Source organism: Pogona vitticeps, chromosome 4 (assembly GCF_051106095.1).
Source record: "Pogona vitticeps strain Pit_001003342236 chromosome 4, PviZW2.1, whole genome shotgun sequence".
Classification (NCBI taxonomy): Eukaryota; Metazoa; Chordata; class Lepidosauria; order Squamata; family Agamidae; genus Pogona; species Pogona vitticeps.
Genome location: NC_135786.1, coordinates 190,871,196 through 190,882,546, shown reverse-complemented (window position 1 = coordinate 190,882,546; position 11,351 = coordinate 190,871,196).

Sequence of the window (11,351 nt, the reverse complement as noted above, 5' to 3'; positions counted from 1 at the left end):
TATGAAGGAACAGCTCTGCTGGTGGCTTAAGCTGGTCCACTGCACACTGCAGTCAATAGGACCTTTAGATGTTTTCAGTATAATGAAATACTGCTGAAGCAATGAATGTTCCAGATAAAAAGATTAAGTTTTAATATGGTTTGGGCAAGCTGATTTCAGTATGGAAACCAAACACTTACTAGCCCTTATGTAAACTGTATTACATGACACTGCCCATCGTTTAAGTTCTTAATAAACAGATGTGCAGATATCTAGTTTGGTGTAGTGGATGGAGTGATGGACTGAATCACTACATGACCATTGAAACTCAGAGGGGGTGATAAAACTGCACCTCACATATCTTGAAAGCCTTTCAAGCGTTACTAGAAATGAGAATGGTGGAAATTTTTGTTTTTGTTTCTGTTGGTTGGTTGGTTGGTTGGTTGGTTGGTTGGTTGGTTGGTTGGTTGGTTGGTTGGTTGGTTGGTTGGTTGGTTGGTTGGTTGGTTGGTTGGTTGGTTGGTTGGTTGGCTGGACGGACGGACGGACGGACGGACGGACGAAGAGACGGATGGACGGACGGACGGATGGATGGATGGACGGATGAATGGACGGATGAATGGACAGATGGATGGCTCTTTAGCGTTGATTTTTCCATGTGCCTCTCCCCTTTTTTTACCACAAAAGGGAGTATCTATTTTGTGTCATTTTATTACATTTTTTCCAGTTTGGAGATGGTGGGGTGTAACGTTTGCCCCTTTGTGGCCCCTGTTTGTCTCCCCAAAACAGAGAGCTCACGTAGGCCAAAAAAAAAACACACCTTTTCACACGCTGCCACCAGTTAATTTCTTAATCAATATACTTTACTTAAGAAAAACGAAGGTCCATTCATCACTGTCTTTTGAATAAAACAGGTTTATTGATTACATATGTTTCTATAATAATTCATAAGTATCTTCTTCAAGTTCATCAAGCATCAATAACAATCTTCTATATTATCTTACTATATTATCTCACTCCTCAGACTAATCACCCTCAGATTCCCAAACCAACGATATCTATCTCTGACTCCGCCTTTTAACATCTCTAGTGGCCCCACCTCTCAACCACATCAGCATAAAACATGAATAATGCATGACTTATTTAACATAATAAGGGTGAACGCCTCATGGGCAACAAGGAAAGGAAGAGGCATAGAAGCCACCGGCAGTGCTGACAACAGGGCTGGGCAGTAAAATACGGTGGTGGCAAAGGAAAGAGGTGGAGAAGAAAGAATGGAGATAGCAGAGCTGATAGTGAATTTGAGTGAAGGAAAAAATTAACAAAAGAGGGAAATATGAAGAAAATATGAAATTATTGTGCGCTCTTTTCATTTAAATAAATTCTTTGGATTCAAGAGGCCATCTTTCAGGAATCCATGAAAGACCCTGAAAATGAAAGAAAGAGCCTCCCCCCCCCCAATTATGGCTAACCTGAAAGTCACATCTCTAAGGCTTGCTGTAAGTCCATTCTGACCTGATGGCATATAAGAGAATGTAACAGATATGCATAACTGCTGGGGGGAAATGCTGTTCCTCCAGCTGCACATCTATTAGTTTCTGGCTCCATGTTTTTTTTCCCCCAACTTCAGAGTTTGAGTCCAAGTGTATACTAAAAAAACCCACCAATGGCCTTGGAGCTGCTTGTTTCTGGTCTAAGGTAGAGACGGGAAGGTTTTGAAAAGGTCAGTTTTTTGACAAGTGGGACCCTAAAGTCTTTCAGTGAGAGTTTAAAATAAATTTACAAGTTAAACAGTTAGGAGTCAGAGACCCTAGCTGATCTTCAAACCACTCAGATATTGAGCAGCTGATCCTGATCCACCTTCTGCACTCATCCAGGCTAAGAGATACTTGTGAGAAGCAATAAAATATTAACCCAAGTGAAATGCCAGCTTACAGTTAATCACTCATGCTGTGATAAGGTCCAATGTCTATATATCAGTTAATCATTTTTGTACAAATCTTTTGCAACTTTGAACATAGTTTTTTCTGCTGAGGAGTTAATGGTTATGGTTTCCCCTGATGCACGCAGGTTCCAGGCAATCATACAATATTTTCAAGGGATTAGGATCCATTTATCTGCATACAGAGGAGCAAGAGCATAGGAAAAAATTAAATGAGAATAGCATACACCAATGCATAGGTAGGAAGAATGTTCAGGGGTCGTTTTATCTAGTTTAAATCCATGTTTCACTTTAACAGTTTTCAGAAATTCCTATTTCTCGGGTTATTACCAAATAGTTTTGTTATACATAATGTACACAATATGTATGCCCCAACTGAACAAGAGAGATCTGTGTAAGGAAACAGGATTCTATGTGCTCAGCCAGTGTGGATGAAGTGTGTCAGGACACAGATGTGCATCGTGATGCTCAACAACTCCCCATTTAACTAGTGAAATATCAACATATGGGGATGGGAGGATCTCCCTGCCACTTTTGATGCATTTGATGCATTTAGCAATAGCTTAAGCCTCCTTGTTACTCTGAGTCTCATTGCATGTTACCAGAACTAGCTGTCATTTCAAACAACACAATTCCTTCCAAATATTTCAGACTGCAGAGCTCCATCAGCCCTAGTGCACATGGTCAATGGTTAAAGATAGGGAGAGGTGTTATCTAAAACATTAGGCAGCCACCAGGTTGGGGAAGACCATGTGACGTTTTAACATGGGAAGTGGGTAATTGCAGCATTTCCTTATATGGTAACCTATAAACAATTAAGAATAAGAAACAAGTACAAGGCAACTTTCTGTCAGCAGAAAGTGGGTTTTTAAGAACCTATTTCTGCAATGCCACTTTGGGCCTCTCAACAAAACAATACTTCAAGGCAAGAGAGTTTGCTATCCAAAAAGTAATTCTTACTGCCTTCTTACTCCTCTGTTGCAGCTTGCTTTTTTGAGAGAGACTGGTTTCATAAGAACTAGGAGGTACTTTGGAATTGGTGTCATGCTGACTGTCATGAGTCAAAAGATTGCACACCTGCTGTGTATTATTACCTCCACACTAGGATGTATGAATCCTGGAAAACAAAGCTGTTATGCTTGTAAATTATCTCCCAGCTCTGCTTTGTTTACCTCTTTACTCTTAGGAAATGGACCTATAAAACTAAGCCATGCATCTTGACCTACAGATGAGAGGGCTTCATGAACATATTCCAGCTTAGCCTCCAAAGTGGAGGGGGGGAGAGACTGTGTGTTGGTCATCAGTTTGTGCTCTTTCCAACTGCTTTCTTCCACCTAGAAGCCTTCACATGGTAGCTGGTGCCAGAAGGAGAGCGGAAAGAAGAGAGACTTTGTTATCAAGGCTTGCCTGGGTTCACTTGCCTGGTCCCACCCACAGCCCATAAAGGTTGCTCCTCCTGGCTCCAATGAAGTAGTCTGTGCTTTCTTTAGTATTAAATGTGGTAATCCCCTTATACCCTTAGACCAGGGGTCTCAATTTACCTGGGGGCCGCTGGACGTGGAGTCTGGATGAGGCTGGGCAACATCAGATTTTCCGCCAAGCGGAGCAAGAGCCCGAGGAAGCCGCCCAGGAATTTCCTTAGCCTGGCTGGGGCTCTAAGGAGGAGGAGGAAGAGGGGCGCGCAAGCCCTCGTCGCTGGCCATGACCTCCTCCGGCTCCTTCTTCACTACCACCACCAGCAGCAGCAGCAGCAGAATGAAGAAGCGGGGAAGGGAGGGAGCACCGGCGACCACCTAGCGGGGGGGGGAGGAGGGCATGACATAAAATGTTTTTTAAAATCCTTCACACAATTTGCCTTGCCAAAGGAGAAAAGCCCCCACCGGTACCCTCGAAATTAAACAGAACAGGGCCGTGCACGCGCACACGCACACACAAACACACACACACAGAGGTCCAGCAACCTTCCTCTGAGGGCCCCCCTGCAAAAAGGTGCACTCAGCAGCAGCAGCTACCCCCACCACAACAGAGGAGCAAACTTTGCGAGGCGAGCCCAGGCAGTCTCCAGAGCCGAGGTGGCTGAAGCAGGAGGATGAGGAGGAAGCACCACCAGGCGCTGAGGTGGCCACTGGCTGGGCTGGTGCTGGGGGTGCCAAGAGAGAAAGAGAGCCAGACAGCTGCTTCCCTAGAAGAGACGGCAGTGGTGGCAGCTGCTGGTGGTGGCTTGGAGGTATTCTTCGAGGATGAGCCGAGAGCGAGCTGTGCTCGGCGGCGGCTCAGGTGCTTGGGGAAAAGAGCTGGCAGCGCACCTTGTACACCGGCTCTCCCCCAAGACAGCACCTCTTGCACCCTCCATCCAGAACTGCAGCCTGCCAGCCAGCAGACAGGCTGGCAGGCTGCAGTTCCAGATGGAGGGTGCAAGAGGCGCTGTCTTGGGGGAGATCCGGTGAGTGAGGTGAGGCTTTTTTGACTCTTGACAGCAGAGGATGCGTAGGCACTTCAGGGGGGGCAGGCAAGGTGGGGGCCACAAACTATCGTCCGGCAGGCCGCAAATGGCCCCTGGGCCGCATGTTTGAGACCCCTGCCTTAGACACAAGACAACTAAACACGGCAACTTACCCTGGGCAAATGGCCTTATTAAAGGTTACAAGGACATTTCCTAGGAAGAGACTTTTTCCATCTTACTTCTGCTGGTGATGCTTTTTTGCCTAGAGATTTTTCTTTTTCTTTTCTTTTTCTTTCTTTTTTTAAGGGAGGTGGTGTGAATGATCTTGCAAGATATTCTACTGTCAAAGTGTTATAATTAGTTTAATTTGTTGTTGTGCTCTTTACATTCAGTTCATTTTTTTCAAGCTCCATTTTAAAAGATAAGAAAAATGGCCTAAAATTTGGAGGAAACAAACCTCATCATGCCCACCAAATGAACATTAATCCCCCGGAAATGTCATTTAAAAAGTGATGGGTAAATGTAACTTAATTGTGCCTTCATTACACCGGACATCATAAAACAACATACAGTATTATAGATAGTGTTGTTACTTGTAACACAAGCTCTGATTTCTCCAGCTCATGGTGGCACACAGTCACTACTGCAAGCATGGTTGGACCTTTCTTCATTTTTAGCAAATTCTAGATGTCTGCCCCTCCCAGGTATTCCCAACCAATATTTTTTTACTTGGTGAATCTCAGAGCCATAGTAAAAAGAATTTCAAGCAAGTGAAAGTACCCAGCCTGAAAACTGTTCACTTATATCTTAAGATATACTTACGTTCAGCCCCATTCTAGTAATGAGTAATGAGAATTCTCTGGATTTCTGCTTCTTATCTGTGTTCAATTTGCTTTGCAAGGGACTTAACAGTGACCAGAATCCTATCACCAATTTGTGTTTCCTTCAGGAAAATCGTATAAACATTCACAGTAAATTTCCTCTCATTAATGATTGCCCAGGAATGTGACAAGCACTTTGTTAACACTTGGCAATTTGTCACCAAGACTTACAAGATTTCCCTTACACAAATGTAAATTGACATAGGATAGGACACTGTGGTCAGCATTCTGTACTATATACATTCATTTACAAGTACAGGTTCAAAATTAAACACCCTGGCTGCTCCACATCACCTCTGGAAACAGCTGCTTTACACTGAATCACACCATCGGTCCACCTAACTCAGTGGCCAGTATCCCGATTGATATTTATGTGCATGCAGAGCTCCAACTATGAAGCTGCCACAGTGATCTGAGAAGCTGCTACTTGTATGAGACCAGGCACATTAATTGGCACCCTTTCAGATCCCCCTGGCAGCTTCCACAAATGAATGGGATATAGTCCAATGTTGCAATATGTGACCAGCACTGGCTCTCTAGGGTTTCTGGCAGAAGTCTTTCTGGCTCCATCTGGAGACTCCTAGTGTTATCCGACAGTCTTCCCTCCAAGCACAAGTAGGCCCAATATTGCTTGGCTTCAAAAAGCAGACAAGATTGGTGTGGACAGAGGACTGCCAAAGCGCGTAAAATTATTACAGTGAAAAGAATCCAATTCTTTGTATCCTGATTTCCAGGCCCATATCAATCTACCTGGCTTTTCTCTGTGTGAAAAAACTGCTTCGGTTTTTTCCCCCAAGTGTATGAACTGCAACATTTTTAGTAGGAAGGCACAAGATGCATTCCATTCAGAAGTTTCCTGGTCAGCATTGATAGTAGAAGAACTTCCAATTCTAAGTGAAAGGAAGTAAAAACAATGCTCAGCTAGGCAACAGATCACTCACTTGCCAGTATTTAGAGGAGTGGAATAGGACAGAGGTTGAAGGAAGCAGCCTGAACAGGAGCCTGAAATCTGTGTTCTTGTTTGAAAAACAGGACCCAGGTACAACTCTGGTGGAATGTCAAGTGCCTAAGGAGTAGAAGTGGCCCCAACAAAACTTTGTCTTATTTCTATTTACAGTAGGAGCGCACACACATACACACACACATCCATGGGATCCACTGATTCACATATCCATTGCCTGAAAATCTTAAATAAAAACCCCCAGAAATATGTATTTATACATATTTCCAGGGTGTACTTACCAGAACTGGCCACTAGATAGACCATGCAATGTTTAGTGTTTGATATCTCTGTGGTTTATTTATTTATTTATTTATTTTGCCATCCATAGGGTTCGAAGGAGAGAGCTTAAAACTGATCCCCTGTAGATAACTGCATCCCTACTGTAATGCAAGCCTCTTTGAAAAGCTGGATGGGTGGAGAGAGAGATTTACTTGCAGCGCCAGCTCTAAAAATCAATTACATGCAGTCAGATATGTTATCTTGTGACTCCCATTCATATGAGTCTGCATCTCTTGTGTTGTTCAGCATTGTTTTACCACAGAAAAGCAGCAATGTAGGAAGTAGTTTCCTCTATGTTTCTGATTGTTCTAACAATGTCACTGCAAGCTTCCTAAAACTAGGGCTTCTGATGACACATTCAAAATTACTGCAAACATGCTGGAAATCCATTAAGTAGTCCACTAGGGGAATCATCCATAGGTATTTAAAAACTTTGACATTATTTTGTCAAAGTCCAGGCTTTAAACAGGCAGCATTTTAAACAATACTGAGATTTCAAATGGTATCAAGTTCTGCTGATGTTAATAGCATTTGTTTCCATACAGTTTGAGGCCTTGGAAAGTGAGGACTATCTAATCTACATTCTTCGTTTGGGTTGTTTTTTTTTTTCAAAAAGAAAAGAAAAGAAAGATCTGTGTTTATGGACATTTTGCGCTGCATCCTCTCTAATCTCATTTTTATGCTTTGTGTAGTAAGTTTAGCTGAATTGACACCCACTGCACAGAAGTTTGTCCCTTCCATTCAAGCTATCTTGGATGATATCAAGAGGAGAATGAGAAAGGAGTGTAGCTGGAAAGACAGTGATTCCAAAAACATAGAAAAGTATGCCAGAGGAAATAGCTATCAACATAAAGTGAACAAGCACCCAGACTATTGATTACATGCTGCTCACAGAACACTGGGCATTTCTGCCAACTTCTTTCTACTTGTACACAGAGCTACAGGCAGCATGTGGTACTTTGCATCATCAGTTTTGATGAATAATGCACTGATAAACACTGCAGCCAATATTCTGCTAGAGCTGAGAAGCCAGATGTCATCTGGACCTCCAATAGTTTTAACTCTGGGCCAGAAACAGAGAGTGAAACAAACACTAAACTGCACCGCAAAATGCACAAATCCTAAATGCAAGATTATATGTAATACTATTTTTGAGTTAAAAGTATGGGAAATTAAGAGCCATTTCAACTTCTCCCCCAATACATAAATATAATGACGTAGCTTTCCTTCCCAAGCACAAATCTGCCAAAGCAGGTTGCTCCTGAGTCCTGATCTCCAATACTGTCCATTCATCCCCTATATTTGACAGATAGGGTCTCATTTTAAATCGTGATGCTTAGGAGAGCTAATATCTAATGTGAGAAAAAAATGAAGTCAGGCACTGAGCGTAAATCATGGTTTTTACTGCTCTAAAGAAAGCAACTGTAAAAGATCCTGGGATGTAATATGTCCCCCTCAGAGGGGATCGCCACAACAACTACATTGGTAATGTGAACTGAAGTGACCCACCTTTGTTGCAGCTTAATTTGCAGCCTATTTTACACTTTTGGTAGTTTGATATTTTTTTAAAAAAAAAAACTTCAAGGTAACTAGGGAGAAAAACATAGGGATGGGTGTTTCTGCTGTCCAAAACATCACACTCTTCTTACCAGGATGCCACCGACAAAATGCCCACCCTCTCCTTTTAGAGAATGAAAGAACTAATCTAATGGTGAAAATGCTGTTTTAATCATTCTGGCTTTTAAAAATGTAGAAATCCCCAGGGGCAGGGGGGGAAACTCTGCATATGAAATGAAACAAAACAGAACGGCTGGCCTGATTTGTATTGGCCATTGCATCATGTAATCAGTTCTAAAAGTTTGAACTCCTCTGTTCTACTTCCCCGGCAAATCCCATGCTCTTTACCAGTGTAGTTACAGCCTGATGGAACCTGGCTCTAAAATACAAAGATTATACTACTACTTCTTCCAACTAGTTCCAAGACTTACCCATGGCAACTGTCTGATAAAGGTCTATAAGTTTTCTAGGGATAGACAAGAAATATTCAAATAAATCTCATGGTTTTAGAGGTATGATAATCTGTCTGAGTGCTTGAAAACAAATAACAGACCAGACAGTCAGGAAACAGACATACTGCATTATCGGAAACCACAATTTTTAAAAAAAACAATGTTATTGTTCAGGCACTCATGAAAATGGACAGGCTGGCATTCCTGGATACCCACCAGAAGTCTCTGTCCATGCCTTATTAATTTGTTCAAGATCAAACTTTCTCCTTTGTCCTCTCTCCTATTTCTAAGCCTCTCTTTCTATCATCTTTGTATTTCTATTTTGCTCTCTTTTTTTAGGGAGATAGGTAACACTCAGGAGCCTACCACTGACATTTCCCCTTTGCCAGGCCAGCTACTTACTAGTCTAGGGAAAAGTAAGGGGCAAAGGATTGTATAGTTGCCTAGCAACTACCCATGAATACAAACAAACAGAACCCGGTTGTTAAAATTGACATACAGTGCATCACAACCTGATTTTTCTCTTTTGCCACCAATGACATAACCATTAGGACCAGGGCTAGATTCAAATATGTTGGGTGTCTACGTATGTTACGCTTAAGAGCATTCAATTAAATATATTAAAATGTAAAAAAAAATAATACAAAAGCCCTTCACAATCTAAGTCCCTGAGATAAAGTTTACTTAGCTTTTGTATAAGTAATTTTATGTATAGCACCTAATGTCTCTTGCTTCAAACAGAGAACACCTTCCAACAAGCAGTGTACCTTGTAAAGTTGGACATACAGCATCTTAAAAAGTACTGTAGGTGATTTAGGACATCACAAACCCCCAAAGTGCCCCTGAGGAGGACAGTTATTCAAAACATTCTGAACTAAATAACCCTTTACTCGTGTTGTTGGATGTTTCTTCTCTTCCCTTCCCAGTTAAGGTAATAATAAGTTTAATATATTGAGCTAGACTGATGCAGGTGTAAGTGTTAAAGATCAAAGGCCTGCTGGCCCTGTTAGATTCTACTTGAGCCTGTTAAGTCAAATGCATTGCTCAAAAATAGCTAATGTACTTGAAAATATCTTGCACACATACACACACCTTATAATGCTTGCAAGTGAAGTGAACATTTGATGCTCTGCACAGCATTTGGGGAATTTTAAATGGCATATTAGGTTACCATGAGTACACTCGAAAAGTGAAATGTATGGGAATGCCATCTTCCTCTCACAGCAGTGGTGAACCTTTGGTGCTTCAGGTGCTTTGGGCTACAGCTTTCACAGTCCTTTATCATTGGCAGTATAGGCTTTGGATTCTAAGAGTTGTAATGCAAAACATGTGGAGTGTCATAACAGTGCATGAAACCCTCAAATTCTCTGACTCTATCTCTGATCCTAATATGGTAAATAGGAAAGCCAATTAACATTGCATACACCTGGGAGGCAGGAAAGTTTTAAGGGTTGGATCATAGTTCCGCACTATTAGAGAGCAGGCCGGGTAGGTGGGGCTTCTCAGCCATGGAAGGCAGCCCATCTAGGAGAAGGGAAACTTCAAATTCAAACCTCCACTGCCTTGTGGCTATATCCACTCATGGAAAAGGCTTCAGGAGTTAACCTAGAGGCAAAATCCGGAGCTGGAGTCCTGAAGGCAGTTCGTGTCGTTCTGCCAACTCCTGCAACGTTGCTGGAACCAGTTGTATTGGCTCTTGCCTTTCCATTGGACCATTTCAGCAATGTGGAGAGGAGGGATTTGCTGCTTGGGCAACAGCCTATCCTCCATAATCCTTTACCCAGGCCTCATGCTCTGGAGAGGACACTTCTCGATACAGAGTATGTTACAATGGTCTCTCGAGACTGAAGGATGCCTATGAGGATGAGGAGTGTCAAAGGTTCACAACCTCTACAGAAGGGTAATGTAAAGTGGCCCATGTAACTGACAATGGCACTCAGCAGTGCAGTCCTTTGGCACATCCTTACATCCTGTTCTCTAAATATCCAGGTTAATTCATTTCATAGAATCATGAAACATGAAGTTGAAAGGAACCTATAATGCCATTGAGTCCAACTCCCTGCTCAGTGATTATAGCTCAGTGGTTTCGGTCTCTGGTTGCAGAACCAGAGGTTAGGAGTTTGATTGCCCACTGTGCCTCCTTTGGAGAGGCTGGATTTTATGGTTCATAGGGTCCCTTCCAGCTCTGCAGTTCTAAGATTATGATGAAATATATTTCATGCAGTAGACCCAGCAAAGTTATTTATTTATTTAGTTAGTTATTACATTTCTATCCCACCCATCTAGTCATTTTGACTGGCTGCTAAGTGTACTATAATGTCTCAGGTGCACACAAGCCTGGAACCATAGATTAAAATGAAGGGAATAGTGAGGGCCTTCTATGTCATACATACAGTTTTCCTGGAGCTCCTTGCTTGCATTTTTATTTAATTCCCTTGTCCAAATAGAGATACCCCCTCTGTTGAAGTAAATGAAGCAGCCTTAGCAAGAGAAGGTGTTGTGCACTGGATTTTCGATAACAAATTGTGCAATTAATGTTCTCAATGGTTTGTTGACAAAGGAAAGAAGTAAAAGCACTGCTATAAAGACAAAGAGAGAGAAAACCTAAATGGGGAACCTAGCATAAGAGGATGTTTTGACACTTTTTAAAATTGTGAAGCTCCTCTTCAAGGGATAAGTGGTTTGGTCAATTCAAGCAATTGCAAAAGCATGGTTGCATACTATCTCATAGTGCTGTTTACTATTTATTTCTGACCTTGCTAAACTCTACATTTTCAGATTATTATTAACTTGTTAACTGAACGGTAACTCATTC